Source organism: Macaca mulatta, chromosome 13, assembly GCF_049350105.2.
Source record: "Macaca mulatta isolate MMU2019108-1 chromosome 13, T2T-MMU8v2.0, whole genome shotgun sequence".
Taxonomy (NCBI): Eukaryota; Metazoa; Chordata; class Mammalia; order Primates; family Cercopithecidae; genus Macaca; species Macaca mulatta.
In genome coordinates this window covers 119,749,105-119,774,359 of record NC_133418.1, presented here as the reverse complement: position 1 = coordinate 119,774,359, position 25,255 = coordinate 119,749,105, and the positions used below count along the sequence as shown (strand labels likewise).

Genomic DNA, 25,255 nt, shown 5'->3' with positions numbered 1-25,255 from the left:
TTCTTTCTGGGTAAATGTGAAAACTCATTTATTAGTTTCTCTGCACCAATGCCTACACATAAAACATTGTTTCAAATGACAGAGGCTGTCACCATGTGGAGTAGAAACAGTCCTCCTCTTTACTCCTTTCTGTAGCATCTTCTTTTCATCTCAGCATATTCCTACCTCTCAGAGACATGGCATAGGACCTAGGCTAGAGAAAGCAAAATGTTTCCATTAACTTCTGCAGATGTCCTGTGCCAGTCAGAGTTTCTGAGAATCAAAGAGGATAAGTCATCTCCTTGGGTAGGAGTCTCTCGCTATCCTAGAAAAGGTGGGAAATTGTGATTTGGAGGTGCATATCTTTGGAACCAACCAGCTGATGGGTGGACCAATGTCTTGAATACTGTCTTACTCTACTACTATTCAATCTAGCAATCCCATCACTGGGTATATACCCAGAGGGAAATAATTTATTCTATCAGAAAGGTACTTGCACTCATAGGTTCTTTGCGGAGTGATTTACAATAGCAGGGACATAAAGTCAATCTAAGGGCCCATCAGCAGTGGATTGAATAAAGAAAATGTGGTGGACTTACACCACGAACGACTATGCAACCATAAAAAAGAATAAAACCAAGTCCTTTGCAGCAACATAAATGGAGCTTACCAGCATAAGAACAGAAAACCAAATACGGCATGTTCTCACCTATAACAGGGAGCTAAGCATTGAATAAACATGAACATAAATATGAGAACAATAGATACTGGGGATCACTAGATGGAGGTTGGAGGTAGAGAGGATGTAGGCTGAAGAACCACCTATTGGAAACTATGCTTACTGCCTGGGTGGCGAGAGCATTGGAATCCCAAGTCTCAATGTCATACAATTTACCCATGAAACAAACCTGCATGTATACCTTTTCATCTAGAATAAACTTTGAAATAAAAAAAAAAATAGACTTCAAAGATCTGCACCAAACATATAGCAGACAAAATTACAAATTGTGTAAATGCCAGTTTTTACCACAAAAATCACTGGATGGTAGATACAGGAAAAAGAACATTAGACAGGATTGAAAAGTCTGGGTTTGAATCGTAGTGTGAAATTCAGATTCGCAGTAGTTTAGTTCTGCATCTGTTCACAAGCAAGAGAGAACAGGTGCTTCTGGACATATTGTTCATATATGTTCTAATTAATCTAGGCACTCTATTTGTAAGCCAATGGGGCATATCCACACAGTATAGCATATTGATTAAGTGCATGAGCGTTGATCATAGAGAGCAAGATGTAAAGACTAGCTCTGTACTCACAAGCTGTGTGATCTAAGCTACTGAGTAGATTTTCTTCATCAATAAAATATCCTTCATAACTCCAACTGCAATGATGATTATGAGGATAAATGAAAAGGAAGGCACAGGAGAACTTACCAGTGGCAGCTATTATTTTGGGATGACTATTGTACCAGATCCTCCTCCTAGGCTGAATGTGTGTTACTGCTGTTGCTCTCATTCTATTTTGTCTCACTGCCCAGCTGCTCAACTTCTAGTTTCAGAACCCAAATCTCTTCCCTCAGCAAAACACCCTCTCAGGAAATGGAACTATGGGAAACGTACTGGAACCTGAAAATGAGGAGATCACCCAATTTTCAGGTTCCAGGTCTGGGCTTTCGAGCCATGGCTGGAATTCTGAAAATTCTAAGTATACATTAACTAAATGTTAGTGCAATAAAAGGACCGATTCAGCAGCCATGGGAACTGCCTCAGTCATGGTCATAGGACCAAAGCCAGTTCACCAAGTCTTCCCTTTGCTTTTGCTGAGAATGTTGGGAAAGGGTCATTGTCTTCATGCTGAGACTTCCTGCTATTTGTAAAGAATGTACTAGGAGGTGCTGACGGGTATGGACGTTGTACATGTATGAGTCTGCAGGAAGGCAATCTCACTTGAAAGAATAATAAAGACCACCTGGATCCAATGAATTTCTACCTCAAACGTCTCAGTTTCTTGACGTATTCTATTTCATTTTTTATTTAAGTCAAATTGAATAGGTTTCTGTCATTTGTCACTAAGAGAGTTATGGCTAAGACACTTTTATTACACATCCCTCTTCTGAAACAAGACCAGGCCATTTATGATTTGTTTCTTGTTCAGAATTCTTCCCCTATCCTTTGAACTCGGTGTTAGAAGCTGGCCTCCCAAATGCCTGTGTCCAGATGGCTTAGGTGGGACTTAGGCTTGGACACAAGTTTATGATTCTCCTAGATCAGCATTTCCTGCAGTATTTATTCCATTGTAGGCAAGCTTATTATTAATTTATGTGAAAATACAAAGGCCACAGGATAGCTTAAAAATAACCTTCAAAATGAAAAAGAAAGTGGAAAAAATCACTCCGCCCAATATTAAATTCTATTATATAGCTGCATTAATTGAGACAGTGTGGTATTGGCCGAGAGACACATATATCGACTGAACAGAAGAGAAATTGACCAAAATAAATATGACCAACTGTTTTTTGATGAAAGTGCTAAGGCAATGCAATTAAAAATTAATACCCTTTTTAACAAATGGTGATGGAGCAGTTTAATATTTAGAGTTAAAAAAAATTTTTGACCTAAAATTCACAGCTCATATAATAATTAACTCAAAATAGATCTTGTACATAAATATAAAATGTAACCTGATGAAACTTTTAGAAAAAAAATAAGAGGAAACCTTGGAGATTGAGAGTTGGGCAATATGTTCTTAGACTTGACACTAAAACAAATAATCTACGGAAGGACAAAGTAGTAAATTAGACTTCATCAAAATGAAAATCTTTGGCTCTGTAGAAAACCCCACTAACAGGATAAAAAGGCAAGCAATAGACTAGGAGAAAACACTTGTAGACTACATAGCTTTTAAGAATGGGTACCTACAAAAAATTAGCTTGGCGTGGTGGCAGGCACCTGTAGTCCCAGCTACTTGGGAGGCTGAGGCAGGAGAATGGTGTGAGTTTGCAGTGAGCCGAGATCGGGAGGTGGAGCTTGCAGTGGGTCCAGATTGTGCCACTGCACTCCAGCCTGGGCGACAGAGCGAGACTCCGTCTCAAAAAAAAAAAAAGAAAAAAAAAAAAAAGAATGAGTATAAGAATGAGTATCTAGAATAGATGAAATCTTAAAGCTCAATAGTAAAAGTACAAACGTTCCAATTACAAAGTGGGTCGAAAGACATGAAGAGACATTTCACCAAAGAGGATTGTGTGAATGCTCAATAAACACGTGAAATAAAATAAAGTTCAAGATCACTGGCTGTTAGTGCACTTGTGCCTCCATAATAGCACCCACCATTGACCGGCAGCTTAAACAGCAGACGTTTATTTTCTCACAGTTCTGGGGCTGGAAGTCCAAGATCAAGCAGGATTGAATTCTCCCGAGGCCTCTCTCTGGGGCTTCATCATGGCCACCCTCCTGCATCCTGTGCAGATGGCTGCCCCTCTGGATATGTCTCCCTGGTGTCCTTATCCCTCTTCTTATAAAGGCTCATATCAGATTGGATTAGGGCCTAAACCAGAGACCTCATTTTGACTTAATTACTTCTTTCAAGGACCTGTCTCCAAATAGAACCACATTCTTAGATATTGAGGGTTAGGGTTTCAACATATGAATTTTGGAGAAACATGATTCAGCCCATAATGTTGGCCATTAGTGCAATGAAAATTAAAACCAGAGTGAGACATCACCACACACCTATGAAAACAGCTAAAATAAAAAACAGTGATGACACCCAATGCTAGTGAGGAGGCTGATAAATGGGATCACAAATACCTGGCTGGTAGGGCTGTAAAATGGACATGCACTCTGGAAAAAAAGTTTGGAAGGTTTTTGTTTTTCAATTGTTGTTTAGCTAAACATGCAACAATCGTATAAACTCAGTAATGCACACTTAGGCTTTTATCCCAGAGAAGTGAAAAAGTGTGTTCATACAAATACCCATACACAAATATCAAGGATTGTTTTATTCTTAATAGCCAAGAATAAGAAGCAACCTAGATGTCCTTAAACAGGTGACTGTTCAAACAAACTGTGGTGAACTCTACCGTGAAATATGACTCAGCAAACAAAACCAGCAGACGATTGATGCAATCAACCACCTGAATTCCTCTTCCGGAATTTGTGCTGAGTAAATAAAACCCCTCCCAGAAGGATTGTATGTAACATTTGAAACGTGTTTATAACGTGTGAAATAAGAAAACTGTAGAAACAAAAAACTAATTACTAATTGCCAAGGGTTACAGAGAAAAATGTAGGCAGGGAGCAAGGGGGTGTGGTAAAGGGCAACTGGAAAGAACTCATGGGGTGGAAATATTCTACTTCTTGGAAATGTTCTGTATCACTGGCTGTGACACTGCCGGACAGTTATTCAAGATGTTGCCTTCCGGGAAAATTCGGTAAAAGGTGGAGGATATCTCTGATATTTATGTGTTAACCTACAAATATCTCCAAATTAAAAATATAATTAAAATATCCTTGATTGTACAAGGAACTACTACAGAATGTACTTTAGCAAGAAACTGACCTCACATGGAAGAGAGCATTATTTTCCTATACTTTGAAATATTTCAGAAAAAAACTTCTAGAGAAAGGACACGTTTATCAGCTACTAACTTTAAAACAAAACTTGTAGGATTATGCTGTCAGAGAAACTTTGGAGATTTTCCAAAATTCTTATTTTACCAAACCAAAAAATAAATGACAACTTGGAGTAAATGTATATTCACCAAGATCACACAGTGAACGGGCAACTAAGCCAGGATGACGTCTCCCAGCTCCCTGGCCACAGCGACTGCCACCACACCACACTGTTTGATTTGGCTAAGCTTGAAAATTAACTACTCTTAAATTTAATATACAATATTTTTCATTCTAACTAGTTAAGTACCTACATAATGGCTTTCTCTGCATTGGAGGCCGATATAATTTGATGGATATTAGGGAAATTAAAACTTTGAAAATCCACAGCCAGCCTAGTTGGGGATACAGTGAGGAAGTGTTAGGGACAGACACCACCTGTAGGTTGTATGAGGCCAACTAGGGTGATGCAGGGACTCTGAAAGGCACACAGCTCTGTAGCTGAGATGAGCCACTACAGCTTCACTGTAACCAGCTACACAGTGAGGGAGTTGGTCAAGACCTATATTCTCAACGTGCATTATCCTGCTTTATGCTGGCACATACAAGATCTCTACCATGACTCCAGCAAGATGGGAGACAAAAAAGGGAAAGTGAGACCATGGCTATTACTTGAAGAAAGCTGTTTGTTACAAAGCAAAAGGGGAAGACCTTGCTTGCCTATAAATTGATGGTAAGAAAATGTTGACCTACATTGACTTTTAATTAATGTCTAGAACTAAAGTCTTGTAATTTCACTAACCATTCCTAATAAAAATACGTACACAAATCTAATTCTGCCTGCTATGGCACATATGGGACAGCTATGCTCCTCACGGCCTCTGCAAAGGATGTGATGCCCAAATTCAGTGGGAGAGAAGTTTCTAGGATCTATGTACATAAGCTCCAAGCTTGAGAAGACTGGCCTCAGTTATCCTCTATGTTGTACCTAGGTGCCATAAGCTCATAGTTATTTTCCATAACCCTTATGCTCTGTGAGCAGTTTACCTATGCTCATTATTTCTTATCAGGACCTTTACATTGAATACAAGGAGAGCAGCCTGTTACTCAAAGGAACACACACAGAGACGCACACACAGCAGATGCATACATGGGCGCACACACACACACACACAAATATACATGCAGATGCACACAGAGATGCAGATACAGATGGGTACACACATCCACACACACAGAGGCACACACAGATGTAGATGCACACACGGGTACACATACACATGCACAGGCACATACACAGATGCAGAGGCACATGGAGACACACCTACAAACATAGGAATACACACAAGTACAGATACATACATGGGTACACACATGTATGCATAAATACACAGATGCAGATCCACACAAGCACACAAGCACATACACATACACAGGTACACACAACTGCAGATGTACTTGGGTACACACACATACACAATGCAAATACACAGATGCAGATGCACACAGTTACACACACATACACAAACACACAATTTCAGAAGCACATGAGTATCCACACACATACACAAATACACCGATACAGATGCACACAGGTACACACTCAGATACACAAACACACAGATGCAGATGCACACAGGTACCCACACATACACATGCCCAAACACAAAGATGCAGATGCACACAGGTACCCACATATACACATGCCCAAACACACAGATTGCAGATGCAGACAGGTACCCATACATACAAATACACAAATACACAATTGCAGATGCACAGAGGTACCACAAACACACACAATGTACACACAGATGCAGATACACATGAATACACACACACATCATTGTGAAGTGTTTATTTCTAAGGTTTTTTGTTCACTAAATATGCTGTGCCAAATACTCAATGAACTCACAAATTGATACTATTAAATGAAAAAGTTTTAAGCAGCTGATTAACATTTCTCCATTTACCCATTCATGAGATCCAGTTATGAGTTAATATTAAGTACACAGTAGACTGAAATTTACATTGAAAATGGAAACAGTAAGCTTTAGCACGGTTGAAAATCTTCTCTATATGCTATGGAAGGAGTGTTCCTCCATAATTTATACACTGAAATCTTAACCCCAATGGAATGATGTCAGGAGCCATGCACTTTGGCAGATCATTAGGTCATGAGGATGGAGCATCCATGAGAGGGATGGGGGTCATTATAAGAAGAGAAACAAGAGACCTCGCTCTCTCTTCTCTGCCCTGGGAGACGACTGTTGATGAAGGACAGGGAGCGGAACCACCCCAGGCTCTAAGTCCTGATCGTCCTGGACTCCCCAGTTTGCATGACATTTGAGAAATAAGTTACTGTTGTTGAAACCATCTATGGTATTTTGTTAGAACAGCCTGAGTGGACTAAAATGTAAACGCAGAAAGTGAGGGGTGAATCACGACTTGAACTCCTGTCTGCCTAACCCCAAGGCCCACCTCCTCCTCTGCCATCTTGCTCCCATAATGTGCTCTTACTAAGGATCTTCATGTGCCAGGCACTGTGGTATCAACTCACCTCTCTCCAGCGTCAATGCCATTTTCTGAATAATACAAATAAAATTACTAGACTCTTGTTTTCTCTAAGCAGAATAAAAATGGGTAGGTTACTGAGATGACGAATTATTTAAAAATGACCTACACTCTGAAATTTCACCTGCTTTGTATGCGCTGCAAAATGGTATTTTGGGTACAGGATTATGTTGCATGAGTGTCTTCATGAGCATTAATATTCTCTTTGAAAATATGGCTTTGTTGTTCATTATCTTTGAATTAAGACTAAGTCTTTCATTTCTTTTTTCTCTTATCTTTTCTCTAGCTAAAAAAAAAAGAAAGAAAAAAAAAGAAAAATCTCAACCATTAAAATACTCATCTTCCAAGACAGGAATAATAAATCTTGAAGTGGTTCATTAAATATCAAACACTTATTTCAGTTGTTTCTTCTGATTTTGGAATGCACTTTATACAAAATGCCTCTAAATGGTCAGTTTTACTGATTACACAGTGTTTATACTTGAAGGAAGTGATGATTTTGTCACACTTGCTCTGTCTCATTCAAAGACAGTCATTTAGTAACAGGCAAATGGGGTGTAGCACCCTTGGGGGCAAAGTAAGCAGGTTAAAAACGGTAGAGAAAATGGGAAATTTGAGTCATACTTTTGTTAGCCAATGTTTGACTTCCAATTACCAAGATCTCCTGCGAGCTGACTGACATGTACATGTACACAGAACTGTATGTAATTCTACGAATAACACAAAATGGTCCTATGAAGATGGGGGATACTGAAAGCCCTCATAAGTGTGTGGCACTTGGGTAAACTTTTCAAGCTTCTGACAGTCATTGACAAGATACCCTGTCTGTTCTGACCTTGCAAGGCTGCTACTGCTACACCCTCACCTCAGCACTTTTGGGCTCACTACTCACTCTCAGACTTTTCAAGAATGTTATGTTTCTACCATCACAGCTGTGCACTAACTGTCTTCCTGGCTAGAAATCCTCTTCCTCAGAATCTAGCAGGTACTTCCTACTCATCTTGCAGAGTCAGCTCTGGCTGTTCTTCCATCTTCCTTCTCCTGATAGCCAAATCGGGCTTTGCACCTTGTGATTTAATGAATGCAGAATCTGTATGATAATGATTTTGGTGTGTCCCCATCTGACCTCTTCAGAATTCTGTGAATTCTTTAGGAACAGGAGGTGTTTTTTAAAAACTTTCCAATGCCTGAAAGCATCTAATAGATGATCAGTTACCATACGTTGAATTTAATTTGTTAGATCGTAGAGTAGAAATCCAACCTCCATCTACTGACACAGAAGTAGCACCCAACCCCCTTTCCTATGCATTTTAGTTGGCCTAAAACAGACCTTTTCCTGCCAGCTGATGCTTATGTATCTTTAGGTATGAGAAATGTAAGCCTATAGCTTTATACAGTTGCCCAAAGGCTGAGGACTCAAGGAAAGCCAGAAAGGGACAGAGTTTATCTGGTTAGCCACATGAACACCATGAATATCAGTTGGCAGCCTGAGTTCCCGCCTTGGTGTTCTTATCTAGTACAGGATGACCAGCTGGGTGAGCTAATTAGCCCTGGAGTCTTGCTTATCTTCTAAGTCAGCCAGCTCCCCCCCATACACCATCAATTCACAGCTGTAAAAAATGCTATAGCACAAAAGAAAATACTTCACAAAAAAATGTGCTTTGTAGATTTTAATAAGGATTACACATGGCCTGTGAAGGAGAATTAGGCAGAAAACACAGGAGCGGTGTGTGTCCTGCAATTAGTGTGGTTTTTGTTGTTTGTGTTTTTGTTGTTGACACACAGATCAGGAGAGATTTGTGTCCAGAGAATGATAAACGTAAAAGCCAAACGTTTTCTGCATTTTGATCGTATTCTCTTATATTCTTTTCAAAAATACACTAGAGGTTATGCTTAAAAGAGATCTTTGGATGCAATCATCTATATATCTCTTAGGATATTCCCAGAGATTGCTTTTAAATGTTCTGCCCTTATTTCAGATGCCCTTAGAAAATAAATGATAGTGGTATAGAGTTAGGAGGAACCATGGAGTTCATCTGACCTGAGCTGCTCCCCTCTACATTTTCCTAAAAATGGTGATGCAAGTTAAAAACAGTAAATTACAATATAAAATTATTTCCTTTGAAAATGGAATAGAAAACTGCAGAGATGTAAATGGTGCACATTTGCCCTAATGCAAAAATTGCCAACACGTAATTCATATTATAGCCTGATTGTAAGTTGCACACTTAGATGCCTCTTGAATAGTGGAGTTTAAAAAATAAAAGCAAAACAAGCCATTAAATATGGCAAATGGCTTTCTCTATTGATTTCTCTTTTAATCTGTTAAGTAAAGCAAATTCCAAGACAATTTCTATTATGCACATATTTGATAATTACTTGAAGTTAAAAATGAAAGAATATAAATTAAATTACATCAAGCACCTCATGCAGTAGACTATGTCCTTTATGCTTTTATTTATACTACCTCATTGTATATAAAAGGTTCATGTAAATACTAAGGAGGATGGGTTTGTTCCCATAATATTTAACTTTTGTCTACACATTTTATAGTTCCCATTAATTAGTCAAAGTGAGATTTTCCAATCTCAATTTGCCTAACATGGAAATTAATGAAAGCTTTTATATATTTTATTTCAGATATTTAAAAAATTATATTGACTTTGCAATTCAACTTGCAGAGACTACTTCATAAGGAAACGAGGAAGAAAAAGACAAGAACAAAAAAATCCCACTTTCCTCTTTTAAAAACGATCATTATTTAGGTTATAGATTATTCTATAAAAATATGTACCAATTAAGTATGCATTGCTTTCATCCATATAATTTGTATTGATTGTACAAAAATGAAACTCTGTATGTAAATATAAGTACTTGATGCACTTTGGGCTTGAAAACAGCAATGAGATACACAGACATGAAATAGGAATGAAATGAAGAACAAACACAAACCAATCAGAGATTACATTTAAATATTCTCACACCTTATGAATCAGTGAAAGTCACTGTATATACTGAACAGAGCTGTGTTATTATAATGTAATATAAATACAGTTTCCAAACACTTCTATGGCCAGTTACATGCCAAGGATGCAAATTTGATTAATGTAAACCTGATTACTATGCTTTGAGAGAATTTGTGGCTTGGTGGAAAAGAGTTAAGGATTTGGACAAAGATGTCCTTAAAATAACTATTATAATGGAGGTAAGTACACTTGTGAGATGGTGCACCTAGACTTCTCACTGTGGATGTAGCCCTTCAACTGAGACCCAGGGGGCCTAGGACTACCACAATCAACCGCAAGCAGTATTCTTTCTTTCTTTAATTTAGGAAGGCTTCTTGTTTGGGCAGAACGCATGAAGACACCACTGTAAGAAAATAAAGATCATATTTTCATGTAGTTTGACTTTACTGAGTGGGCGTGGCCTCCCTAGGACGGCTGCCGCCTTCCCTGTTTTTTCTTGCCAGGTTGACCCCTCCTGGATACTCGAAGGGCCTCTACCTGTTCTCCTATCTGACTTCTGTCTCGGCAGAGCCCATTCCTAGCTACTCACTCAAATGTTGCTTCTCACTAAGGCCAGACCCGGACCATGCCTGGGTCCTGAACCAACTCTCTACAGTGTCTCCTGGGAAGAAAGGGTCTCTGGATACCAAACTTTATCACACCTCAGCTGGGACCATGTGCCAACCACTTCCTTAACTCAACAGTTTAGACTGGCATTCACTGCTGGCCTCTAATTCAATAGCATGCATAGTTCCAAAATCAATAAGTCAAATATACTTGTCTTAAAAAAAAAAAAAAAAGAAAAGAAAAGAAAAAGAAAAAAAAAAAGAAAAGGCTTTTGCTTATTAGGGTCAAAGTATAATCAAATGAAGACCAGGCCTGAAGAATCCCTGAACAGACAAAACCAGTGTGGTGTCATAAATAATTTCAACCTTGCTTGATTTATAAACATAAGCAAAACTTAACTTATTTCTTATAAATACCTACATTAAAAGAAAAAAACAGAACTCAAGCTCAACCAATCAGAAGTAGCCAACAAACCTATAATTATGGAACTAGGGACTTTTCCCAACGGGATATACGAATTAAGGCCACTGTATACCTGTAACCAATCAAACATCTTCCTTGCTTTATTTCCACGTACATCCTATAAATGCCTCCCCCTCGGTGGAGCTCTTGAGACACTTCTGGTTTGGAGCTGCCTGATTCATGAATTTTTGTGTGTTTAAATAAACTCATTAAAATTTTATTGTGCCTCAATTTAACATTAGCCTAACATACATCCTGTGCATAGAAAAAGGCTACACAGAGAAACCCTTTCTTCCTTAGACAACAGGGGACAAAAAAAAAAGAGCGAGAGAGAGAAGAAAAAATAATTAAAGAGATCCTTTTACCCATGAAAGTTTTGGAGGAAGATACTTCCTGTGATTCAATGCTGTAGGTATGCAGAGATATTTGAAACTGATAAAGCCAGGAAGTTGCTGATGGGAAGTCAGATTTCTTTATGGATATAAACGTCTTCCTGAGAGAACTCTGACTAGAAGAAGACAGTTGTTCATCTGCAACTTAGGAGATATACTGGGGAAAATGAACAGTCTTTCCATTAGACATGCAGTGGGAAAAACCAAGGGATAAAGTCAACGACAAAGCAAAGTTTTTTAGGTGGATGTGGCATTTTAGAATTGCCTATAATAAGTGGAAAGCAACAGATGATGTAATTTAAATTTCTTCTCAAACTGAAAGCAGGAAACGTAACATAAAGGATTGTCAGATTAATGTTCTTTACATACCTGGTTTATTTTAATCCCTGCTATATTCTTAGGTGATATTAATGCACTTTATAAGATTAAATAAACTGAGGTTAAGGAAAAGTGTGTGCGTGTATGTATGTGTGTGTCTAGTGTCTGTGTGTGTGGTGTGTGTGCATGTGTGTATACAAGCTCACATGGCTGATATGCTGGGGGACAGTGTTTAACTGTAGGTCTGTCCAAGCCACTCAGGGTAAAATAAATTACACCAAAGGCCACAGCCACCCTGAAAAGTTTGGTGCATCATGTGACGCACCTTTCAGCCCCCTCTTTTTTTATCTATTTAGACACATGATATTTAATAAAGAAATTAAAGTAACATTTTAACTTCACTTAATCTTATATAATAATTGATAGCAGCATTTTTTTGAAATAGGCAATATGCCTTAAAATTATAGATGATGTATGCCATTTTTCACCCAGAAGAATACTGCTCCCAGGAAAGTGTATCTATGCTCTATTCTCAATCCTACTTTCTCTTGGGCTCCCTCTCACTTCCATCTTTCTCAAAGACGTTGGTTTCATTTTACACTTAAAAAAAACATTTATGATTCTACATTTCCCCACTCTCTTACTTCCTCTCATCAGAGCCACCATCCATTGTGTTTCAAAGTAGTATCTGGCAGAAATTGTCTTTCCCCTTATCCTACTGAGGATCAGCACCCACCAGTATCATACCATTTCTTTGATTTTCTTTCCTTGTTATATCCTCATTAATGGATAACAAAAACAAATTAGCTGAATTCATTATCTGGTAAGAAAGATGCAATGTTACTGGAAAGATAACCAACCATTGTACACTAGATAGAAACATTGCCTGCACCAATTTTTTGAAAGTACTTCACTAATACACAATAGCCAAGATTCTCAAGTCACCTGCCTCTACCTCTCTTAACCATAGACACTTATGTCCAAAAGCACCTTCATTTGGCTATTCAAAAACAACTTTAAGTCCCAATTCCAAAAGGAAACTCAACGGGCCCACCAAAATAGCTCCTTTTCCAACCAGTTAATGGCTCCGTCATCCGCCCAGTCACTCAAATTCGAAACCTCCAGCCTTGTTGATTCTTTCCTAACTGCCCCCTCTGTCCAATGTATCCTTTAGTTTATTGTAATTTTCCAGAAAAGTAATTTACAAATATTGTCTTACCGCTCAATTTTCATCTTCATATTAGCTCAGGTCTTCTTCACTTTTAAACTAATCTGATCAACAGCCAGCAACTATGTTTATAGCTTCCAATCTCACACCTTTCTTCTCCTGGAGTTGCTGTTTAAAATACAAAATTGAACACACATCATTTCTACTAAAAACTTAGTTGACTCTCATTGCTGATGATGTAAGGTTTAAAATCCTCAATAGAGCACACAGACTCTTACACTCTCTACTCAACTTGCACATGTAACTCCAGCCACTCTCTCCTCTAAGTATCCTATTCTTCAGCCAGCCATGCTGTACAGCTTCTTTTCCTGACAAGTGAATAGCATTTATCCATCTCCAGAAAGAGACCTAGCAGAGTTCTAGACACAGAGACACTCAATGTTTATTAATGTAAATGGTATATTTGAATTTTCCACCTCTCCAGCTGGACGTGGCTTTTCTTTCTCAAATTTTTATGTTTATCTGTGCCTCTCTGACAAGTGACTCTCAAGATTGGAGAGAAAAAAAGTTTCTCTGTGCATCTTTCGAAAGAGTTGGCCATTGATTCCTGTAGCAGGTGGTGCATGGTTCTCACAAATGTGGTGGACAAAGATGGTAATCAGAAAAGGAGATATGAAGAAGACAGATGTGATGTCCAAAGCACTCTGTGGGACATAGAAAATCAGACCATTTTCCCCAAAGTGCTAAGGGTCACTCTGACAGCGCTAATGAACTCCACAGGGCTCGTGGACTCAGTCATACATGATTCATGGTTTGATGGAACCACTTTATGCTTTAAAGTCAGTAAAAGCTGAATATAAAGTCTGGAATCACCACTTAATTTACAGTAAGTCCTTGGGAAAATCTTAATTAGCCTTTCTCATCCTGATTTCTAAAATAAAAATGGGGATTGCAGTTTTCACCCTGGGTGGCAATGAGGGTTAGCAGATAAGGCTTAGCATAGGGTCCAGCACATGATAATAGATACAGGAAAGTGTTATTTTTAGTCTTTCAACAAATGTTAGCAGAAGAATTATATTTCAAGGTCTAATTATGCTATTGATACCAATAACCATTTTAATTATTAGGATTTTTTGGAGATACAAATTAGGTCCAGTGGAATAGATCTAAAAATATTTATATTTAGACTTATGATAAGTTTATCTTGTGTGCCTGAAAATTAATTGAAAAATGTTATCACAAATTGAATAATAATTCACAATTTTAAAACACTGAGTTTATTATTCTTTTAATCAATGAAAAATCATAGCACTTAGAGTTACAAAAATCTACTAAAAATTCAAATATTAATTTTACCCCTTAAAATCTGTATTTAGTCAAATAACTTAATTTGTCTAAAGACTGGGATAAGAACAGTTTATTATTGAATAACTATGAATACCAAAAATTGCTGGCAACTTGGTAAATTAGTGTTACCCCTTTCTTCTTCCATTCTGAATTACATTTCTCCTTAAGCAATTGTTCATAGGATTTTTCTGGAGGAAGAATTGAAAAGCGCTTTGTAGAAACAATAGTTTATTCTGGGAAATGATAACATTTCGTAAATATCAAAAATTTCCAATAGAGAAGTCATTAAAAATAATTTTCTCAAGATTTCAATATTTTCTTGTTATTTTGGAAAAATGTACAAAAGCATGTTGATTTCTCTGTGCCTTTTCCATTGTGTGCATGTTTTAAAAACATGTTTGGTTATAAACATTTCCCAGTTGGCACCCTGGGAGGCTTCTCGCTTGTTTGAGCACATTGAACAATGAGCATTTCATGGAGCTGCATGAATATTGCTGTAATCCACTTGTCTGAACATCCTGACATAAACTAAATTTCATAACAAAATAAAACAGCCACAACATCATAAAACAGAAAAAAATAAAACAAAATAAAAGCTCTTCAGCAGGTATATATAACTTCCCATGAGTTATTTTTCTCCTCTGTAAAATGCCAACAGTAGTTATGTCATATGGCTATTCCAGAATTTAGTTTAAACGTGCTTAAACCAGCACGTGACACCAAGTAGTAATAAATGTCAGCTAAAACACAAAACTGAGTGACATCAACTCACTGAGTGATATCTTTTATTTTAAGGCTCAATTTTGTCCTGTCCTTAGAAATTTTCCAGTAGGTGTATTGGTTTTCTTTCTTTTTTTTTCCTTCTTTCTTTTCTTTCTTTCTTCTTTCTTTCTTTCCTTTCTTTCTTTTTTGTTTGTTTGTTTGTTTGTTTTTGAGACTGAGTCTCACTCTGTCTCCCACGCTGGAGTGCAATGGCCCGATCTCTGCTCACTGCAGTCTCCACCTCCCGTGTTCAAGTGATTCTCCAGTCTGAGCCTCCCGAGCAGCTGGGATTACAAGCGGCCGCCACCACGCTAATTTTTGTATTTTTAGTAGAGACAGGGTTTTGCCGTGCTGGCCAGGCTCGTCACAAACTCCTGACCTCAAGTGATCCGCCTGTCTCGGTCTCCGAAGGTGCGGGGATTACAGACGTGAGCCACCATGCCAGGCCTGGTATGCCGCTTTTCAATTACGAGAGAGAAGCTGATAGGCTGATGATGATGTCGGGGGAGGAGTTTAGGTTCAAAATGAGAACAGGGAGCGGTGGTATGGGGAGCGAGAGGTTTGGTTTATTTCATAGTTTGTAAACACATAATATAGATATGGGTAATCTGTATATAATATACATAGATGTCATGATGCACATATTCAATTTAGAGTTTGCTGCAAGCTCTTTCACACTCTGTTTATGAAATAGAAAGCATAGAAATGATTTTTTTATTTTTATTTTTGCTAGATAAACAAATTGAGCATTCTGAGCTGAGGGAGGTAAACCCATTAACAGAGAGATCTGGAATTTAAGTCCGAGTCTTACACTGCTAAGTCAAATTTTATTTTACTCTTTACCATGGCCACTTTCTTATAAATGATTGTGTATTAATTTGTGTATATATATGTATAAATATAAACCTATTTTATATACTTGTGTGTTTTTATATTTTATATACTTTTGTGTAATTTTATATAATTGTGCTTTAGTCTCTCTATGATAAATACATATATTATTTTATAACCATATAAATATATTTGTATAAAAAGATATATTTTGATGAGTATAAGTTTTATACCAAATAAGCTGCAACTTGCCAAATTTAATTCAAGTCACATAAAACGTAATCAATAACAACATATTAACCAATATGATATAGCAGGAAAAACAAACATTTCTTTAAACTGGATAGGGTGGATGAGCTTTCTACTATAGTTTTATAGCACCTGCATGCATTTTAGATAATGGAGTTACATATTTTCTAAAAGTTTAACTATGGTGTTCTTTCTTGCATGCATTATGCTATATTAGCAAGTGGCTTACAGCATGTTAACATGCAAAATCATGTCTCTCCAGTTAGCTACAAACCCCCTTCTATTAAAACTTCCGAAGCAACATTAATGATATATTTGATTTTGAGTCCTTCATGTGCAATTTCAAAGAAAAGAAATCTTATTTTTCTACATACTCTGAAAGGCTGCTCCATACATCATGGGCTGAAGGAAGCAGGTCCTGCATCAGTGAAGTGCAAGCATGTTCTCCTGCTCTAGTTCCTCCAGTCGAGGAATGGCAACAGGGTCAAATGAGTATGACATCATGGATATGAATCTCTCCACCAATCATGAGCATAATTCCAAGTCAACCTTTTCAACGACGTACATTTTTGCATGAATTCTCTCTCATTTATTGAACCACGCTAGGAAATGAAAGGATTATGGTATTAAAGACAGAGTGATACATTCACAATCCAGGTCGTATTTCAATCTAATTTAAACCTCAGCTGAAGGCTTCTTAAGTAGACATGGCCATTAAAAAGAATATCTTTCCCAAATGGAAAGTAAAATAAATCTGATTTTATAGGAGTTACAGACATGGGTTGAAAAATTAATCCCTGGTCCTTTTTTCCAAACCAGAAAGATTTAGGTGAACCAAAACGTACTAGGCTTTAGACAAACCTTTATTTCAAGTAAAATGGAATTTTTCTGTAAGTCCTCTGTTGTTTTTCTTATCTATTCTTTTGTACATTGGACTTGAAAAGTCCTTGCCCGGAGCTGGTGTGAGAGCTCTTGTATTCATAGCTGGAACCTTGACGGAATTCTAAAAAAGGCAACGCCATACATGGTATTAATCCATAGTGGCGATTTCCTACCCATCACACACGATTGCATTTCACATAATTTGAATCTGGTGACGATGCCCACCTGTGTTAAGTGCTAAGCACAGGTCACAGTCAGATGGGTGTTCTCTGGAAATCCAGAGCCCAAGGGCCAGGTGAAAATAACACAAGGAATCTGACCCAGGGGTGAGCACAGTGCAGGAATGGGGAATTTAAAAAAAAAAAAAAAAAAAAAAAAAAGTCAGGTGTCACTTAGATGCAGGAATAAAGAGCAAGCAAGACAAAGGTGAAAATGCCATAAGAAATCCCAGGTGGGAGCCAAGTGCTCCCGTACAGGGGTGTGGCCAGTGAACAGAGAGCATCACAGTAGCAAGGAGTGCTCGCCACACAGGGACTGGATGAACTCATTCCTCTGACTTGAGCTTCACCCACATGAAGGCTATGTCTACAAACTGGTTCTGGCTTTACATGGTTCCCAATCCCTGGGAGAGGAGCAGTGCAAGAAGAAGGTAAAACACAGGCTTGGAGCTGGACTGCTTGGGTTACCATCCCAGCTCTGCCACTTACTAGTTTTGGACAAGTGGCTTACATTCTCTGTACCTCTATCTCTTCACCTATAGCATGGGAAACTAATAATACTTACTTCAAAGTCTTATCAAAAGAAACGACTTATTCCAAGAGTAGCATTTACCACGATAAGCGTTGGAAAGGTGCTTCATTGTGATGGTAGGCTGTTTCCATGCAATTTTCTCCTGCATTTTTCAGTCACGAGTAATTGCTTTTGAGAGAAGAATGTTTTAGTCTTTAAAGTTTGAGTTCCAAATGTCTTTCTTAGCAGAGAGTGTGTCTAAACTAATATTGTCACATAGAAACATTAATTAAGGAAAACACTTCACTTAAGTTAATTCAGCCCTGTTTTTCAAGGCAGAGGTATGGCAGGTCCTCAAATAATGTCATTCTGTTCCATGTTGTTTTGTAATAAAGTTTATGAGAATAAACATTGCCCCCGGCCAGTGCAACTCTCTGTGTAGGTTTTCTCCAGGTACTCAGTTTCCTCCCACATCCCAAAGTAGGGCACGTTAGGTTCACTGGTGTGTCACAATGGCCTCCTTCTGCACGAACTGAGTGTGTGTATGAGGGCATCCTGCGATGGGATGGCGTCCTGTCCAGGGTTGGTTCCGGTCTTTGACCCTGAGCTGCCCAGACAGGCTGCAGTCACCTGCACCCCTGAACTGGAATCACCAGATAAATATCTTATTTGTTTTTATTAGCCTTTCTTAAATGTACACATAGCTCACATTTATTCCAACGTTCAATATTAGAAGTGTTTTAGGGTCTTTATTTTTGAAGTTTGGTGATGTTTTTGTGACCAGAAGCATGCCACAGGAATTTAAGTCATGTTCATATCAATTAGCCTACAGTAATACTGACTTCCTTATACATCATTTTGCTTAAAATCCCAGTTTCCAAGAACTTATTGATGACATAAGGAAGGACTCACTGTATATGCAAACTCATATTCACCATAATGAGCAATTACATAGGCTGAATTTTAACAAACGACATCTCATTTTAATAAGTAGAACTGTACTTGATGGCAGGGGCCGTTTTATTACAGTAAAATTCAACACAGTATTTAGGAGCATTGCTCATGGATCCAATTTCTGAATTCAGCACATACTACTTTTGTGGCCCTGACACTTTTAAGCTCTCTGAGTCTCTGTTTTCCCATCATTAAATGAAAGTAATAATAGTACTTGCCTCACAAAGTTGTGAGGATCAAAAAAGATGCTACATGAAGAGTCTCTAGTATAAGTATTAGCTATTTTTATTGTACCAATTTCGAAGTTCCTGATGCTAAGCAAATTTAGCTGACTTGCCCCAAATTATATACATTTATTTGAAATAGACATTAGAGAACTGATGAGTTTCAGCTGTGAACAATCATATCAATCACCAAAATGATTATCGTATTTTCAAATCTCTTGAGACAGTTTTTATTTAGATTTTTATATTTGGAAGGCACATTGTTGAGATTGAATGATAACTATACTTGCAATATTGCCAGTGTCTGGAAAAAAAAAATCCACATAAGTGGAAGGCATCAGGTCCAGACCTGCCACAGTAATTTCAGAAGGTTGGAGACTATATTGGAGACAGAATTTCCAGGACTTAAGATTGTTTATTGAGAACCAATCAAGTCTCTGCAAAACAAGCAGTCTCCAGAACTGGAGGCAGCATGGTGGGACAGGAAAAGAAACAGACGTGAATTCAACTTGAGCACTTTCTATGCTTGAATTGGACATCCTGCACAGCCCCCCTTTATCTTCCTGTCCACCAACAGGAGGCGCCAGTACCCTCTACTCACCTTTACAGCCTTGTTTTGAAGAATAAAGTAATAATGAAAGCACTGTGTAGACCCTAGAGTAACACACACTATAAAGAGTGGAGAACCCAGGCGTGGAACTGAACCAAAAGCTACGTCAGAGTATGGAATCTGAGAGCATCTCCACGCAGATCCAGGGTCCATTTCTGACCCCAGGCGTCTGAGTTAAGGCAGTGGTAAAACACTTACTATGTCATATTCAGGATTCGGTGGGGGGTAGTTAGCAAGAAGTCAGGGGAGACAAGGAGGACAAACAGCCAAACCGAGGAGGCCTAGTCTAGCCCCTTCACGAAGAGGACAATGGGTTGGTCTTTTGGCAGGGTCTTCTCCAGGGGAAGTCACCAGACCTTGGTCAACACGCAGTAGAGGAGTGATTGGAGGCTTGGAGGTTTGGAAGTTCATACAAAAATATTGTTTGGAATAGCCAATCTGTAATAATATAACCATTCATGCCAGTCACAAAGACACTCAGTAAATGACAATTATTAGTATCACTAATACAAAACTATAATGTGGTAAAGCTACCAGTGAACAGTGGAATGAAAGGAGAGTGATGATTATAGGTTGGTGGAAGGGGAACTGGGAAAACTTTATAGGAAGGGTTATTTTTTTCATCATAACCCTAAATACATTCAGGGCTTCCTAAATTACATATATATATTGTTTATATATATATTATATATGTTTATATATTATATATGTTTATATATATATAATATATAGATAGATTAAGAGATGAATGTGCTTTAGGCCAAAAAAGCCACATAAGAAAGAAAATATGCTTTGGCTTAAGATGTATTGTGTTCAAGGAGACAGCAATGTGTCTGTATTAGTCTGTTCTCACATTGCTATAAGGAACTACCTGAGACTAGGTAATTTATAATGAAAGGAGATTTAATTGACTCACAGTTTCACAGGCTGTATAGAAAGCATGACTGGAAAGCTTCAGGAAACTTACAATCATGACGGAAGGCTATGGTGGAAAGGGAAGTGAGCACATCTTTACATGGCAACAGGAGGGAGAGAGAGAATGAGAGAGAGAGAGGTAGCACTAGGGCATGAAGGGAGAGGTACTACACACTTTTAAACAACCAGATCTCATGAGAACTCTACCATGAGGCAGCACTAGGGGGATGGTGTTAAACCATTAGAAACCACCGCCATGATCCAATCACCTCCCATCAGGCCCCACCTCTAACACGGGGAGATTAAAATTCAACATAAGATTTGGGTGGGGACACAGAGCCAAACCACATCAGTGTCCGAGATAAAATTTTCCACTGAACTACACGTAGATCAACATTTGGCTGGAGGAAGAATTGGCAATAAATAGCATTAATTAATTAACTAATTTTTGTCAGCTTTATTGAGGTATGATTGACAAATAAAAAAATTATATACTTAAGATGTAAAATGTGGTATTTTGATATAAGTATAACTTGTGTAATGATTTTCAGAGTCACACTAATTAATATCTTTGTCACCTCACAATTACCTTTATTTGGTAAGAACACTTAGGATCTAAAAAATTCAAGTATACAATACCTTAACTATGGCTACATGTCAATAGTATTTAATTAACAAGAAAAATGCTTACAGGTCATCTCCTAAGTGCCAACCACTGTTTCATACTTTAGAGTTACATCAACAACAAACCACGAACAGAACCAAGGTGATACTAGAAGGTGGACTGATATTATCCTTCAACAAAAGGATGCTGCCAAGTCTTCCACTGAGAAAGCAGATCCTAAATTCCAGTCATATCTCCTAGGATAAGATTAAAGAGCCTAGTAGACCTGGTTATCTAAACCACCAAACGGGCTGACTCTGATTGGACTCTGAGGCTACAATCCATCCCCAGATTAATCTCCAGAAGGCTACTCAAAAGCTACAAAAAAGATCCAGTCAGTGTCCAGCTATAGACACAGATTAAATGACACCAAAGCTTATCCCTGCATGAGTTACCTTGTAAAAATACCAATATTTAACTTTACCAGTATTGAAAGACTCTATGGTTGATTAGTGACAGATTTGAGAAAATCTAAAGCAGAGTCCTATGTGAAAGCAGTGAAGAGTTTTCTGTAAAGAGTTTTTTCTTTTTTAAGCCAATGTACAAACATCATCAGCATTTAAATTAGACTTTGAGGACTAAAGGAGAAGTCTGAAATAATGTGGTTATTCTTGGCGCGCAATGCCTGTGCCTAGCATCTTGGGGGATACCGGTTTTGAAGACTACATTCCAGATCTAATGTCTTGGTGTTTCCATTTAGTGATTTTGAACCTCTGTGTAGTTGAAACATTGAAAGAGAGAACAAAAGAATGAAAAATAAAAATGTAAATGAGCTTATTTAACACACAGCCAAAATTCTCTGATGTTAGGTAATTGCTCAATATACCAAGATAAGCAAGAAATTATCAATTCATCATTTTGAAGTGTCTGCTAGTCTGTGTATATTGACTATTTTTGAAATTATGTACATCTACAAAATACATCTATATCTATAAACTGGTTTATAAGCATGATTAACTTTTCTCATATATATTGTAACAAATTTTATTAGGATTCAAAAAATTGCATATTCTAGAAATGATGACACTGACTGAGGCTCTGTCATGTAGCTCACCTGTAATTACCTGTGATGGAAAAGGGCCCAGGGGCTGGCTGTGTACAATCAAGAGCCACCGATGATAAGCTGATGCATTTCTATTTGTGTGTGTGTGTGCCTGATGGCTGACTCTAACTGACACGAAAGAAAGACCCTTTCTCCCTTAGGTAAAGCATTCATGTTTTGAAGAGAAAGGCCAGCTTTTAGGCCTTTGCATCTTGGAGAAAGAGATTATAAAAATGAGACTCCCTCCCCGTATGCTGCAGTTCAAAAAGACCTGGTATTGAACAACTTAATCTTTTGCAGATCTCTTTTTATATGCTGACCTGACAGGTTCCCAGAAAGCACTGATACTACAAAGCAATTAAAATCAAACACACAGGGAGTTAAAAGCTTTTGCTGTCAAAGCAGAGACCAGGAGAAAGACATCTCTTTTACAGCACTGTGCTAGACCCCAGAGACCAGACCAACCTGGGCCCTACAGGCTGGAAGACACTGAGGGGAACCCAGAAGCCAGCACAAGCAGAATTTGGATTAAGGTATACTCCAATTTTGGGGAAAGAAGACAATGACATAAGCTGGGCATGGATGGAACTGGTACCTGAATATTTTTGCTAGAGGGGCCCTGTGTTCTGGGCATGGTCCAGATTGGGTGGTACCACACACCTGGGACAGTCAGGAGAAGTCACACAGGCGCTGAGCTCTAGTCTGAATGTTCTGGAATGCTGGTCTACATCCTAGGGCTAGCAAGGCTCATCTGAATCACCTTGGAGACTTTTTAAATTAGAAGGTTCTTCTTCCTCCTTCTTAAACTCCTTCCTCCAGGAATCATAAACTAGTATATTTCAGAGGGTAACCCGAGAGTCTGTCCATATTTTTATGCATTCCCACATAACAATCATTATTAATTATTCCTCACTCTTGTCTCACTCCCCAGTTCAGTCATTCTCAATCCTGGCTGCACCCTGGAATTGCCAGGTAAACCTGGACACTACCAATGGCTAGTTCTCCCTGCTGATGGTTGGTTTTTATTGGTTTTAAGCAGAGCCCAGGTGTTAGCAAAATCTCCCTCATGAATATTGCATGCAATCCATATTGAAAACTGCCTCTTCTGATGCAGGAGTATCTTCAATAATATGCAGACCGAAGGGAAGTTTGCCCTCCTTTTCTAAAGGCCCCAGTGATACAGAATCTCCTTCGTCATTATGAAGTCAACTTCAATTTGGAGGGTCCAGTAGCAAAATAAAAAATTTTTTTGAAACCAGAATCTGCTTCATGGCACCTAATTGTCATGGTCCTGATTCTCCCTATGGATTAAATTGGCCCATGGGCTGTTAGAATATATCTCTGCTTTAGCTGACGTCTCTTCTCTAGGCTGGCCACACTTCTTCATAGTTCTAGGGCAGGAAGCAAGGCTGGCAGGAGATCTTATTCAATCAATACATACTTATTTGGAGCCTATTAGCTTTCAGGTGCACCAGGCTTTAGGAAAACAGGCCAGACATGCGAGCACAGTCTCACCAGTGTAGGGTTGAAAACACATCCCAGTGGAGGCAGCTTGTAAGTGCCGGCATCCATAGTCAGCCTGGGCTCCAGTTCCAGTCATGCCTTAATCCGCCTGTCACTCCAGGCAAGCTATTTCCCTGAGCTTCAGCTCCTCCAGTCATAGAGTGGTGATAATAACACAAATATTTGTGGGGTATTATGTATCAGATAATAGAAATTCAAAAAAGGTACAATATGATATCCAATTTAGGACAAAATATGCATGTAACCCACAATGCACATTGATAATGTATCATAGGAAGTGACACTAGAAGAATTGAGAAAGGGAAAGACAGCATAGTTTTCATGAGCTTCACACCTGGGCACATCACATAAAAAAACTGGTAATCAGGTTGGCCAATGTTCAGCATATAATACCTATTGACTCCTTGCGTAGCACTAACTCGGTGAGCTAGATGAGATAATGTGCATGCCCTTTGTGGGTCTACTATAGATATTAGCTGTCATCCTGTTGCCTCAATTGTCCTTATTCCAAAATGGACAAGACTGACTCCAGACCTGAGAACAGAGGTCTCAGAGTGCCTAAAATCCTTCTAGCTGGAAGAACCAAACTACAAGACTGTACCCTGGGATACAGATACCTACAAGTCACTGCAGGAACTGTAGAAACACAACACCTGCTTTTGGAGGAGGGTCCCTGTGTCTTCTCATTTTAATCTTCTAAGCAATAGGGTTCAGTTCTATTGCTTCCTCCCCAAACAGTTAATGGCTTTTGACCACTGTAAAATAAATCCAGATAGGTACACAGGTAGTATTGATTTACTTAACAATAAATATATTTGTAAATGTCTATGTTTTCAGTCTTGTCAACACATTATGCAATTTTCTACTTCCTTGCACTAGCTAATCAATCTTCCTCATTGGAAATACTTTCCTCTAAGTTTTGCTGATCACTCCTATCTTTCCATTACAATGGTGCTTCTGTACCTGGGCTAGAAGTTAGAATCGACTGGAGCACATTAAACAATCCTGACACCCGTGGTGAGGTATGGTCGGTGGGGTTTTTGAAAACTGCTCATTAATTTTATTCTACATTCATTTTGAACCCCACTGCCTCACAGCTGGGATAAACCTTCAGCTCTAAGCTGCAGCCTTCTCTAATCACAGCAACTGTAGTGATGGCTCCTACATCTGAATTCTAGCAGTAATTACTTCTCAGGAACACCAACTACAGACAGTTTCACAATATAGTTATTTACAGAATGATCACTAGGTCAAATTAGGTGTACATTCTAGGTTAGATCGCTTCTACTATAGCATGTAGAAATCTTAGAAAGTGAATCCCTGAGCCTTCATTTCCTCATTTATATTACAATACGAGCATTGTATTAGATGATTTCTCAGTGGCCTCACAGATTAAGTACATATTTTGAAAGTCAGCATCTTGTCTTCTAAAATAATTTGCAATTCCCT

The 25,255-nt window shown here is 38.4% G+C and overlaps 1 long non-coding RNA gene across 2 annotated transcripts in view; it reads right to left on the bottom strand.

Annotated features, from left to right (window-relative positions):
- The window catches only part of LOC106992819 (uncharacterized), a 31,509-nt gene that overhangs the window by 4,419 nt on the left and 1,835 nt on the right, over window positions 1–25,255 (bottom strand). The window contains exons 2-4 of one of the 2 annotated variants that reach the window (XR_013402545.1): window positions 17,928–18,062; window positions 16,637–16,864; window positions 13,125–13,241 (exon numbers count right to left, since the gene is read on the bottom strand). This is a non-coding gene — a long non-coding RNA (uncharacterized LOC106992819). The remainder of the gene's footprint in view (window positions 1–13,124; window positions 13,242–16,636; window positions 16,865–17,927; window positions 18,063–25,255) is intronic. The other variant, XR_013402546.1, reaches the window with a different exon arrangement.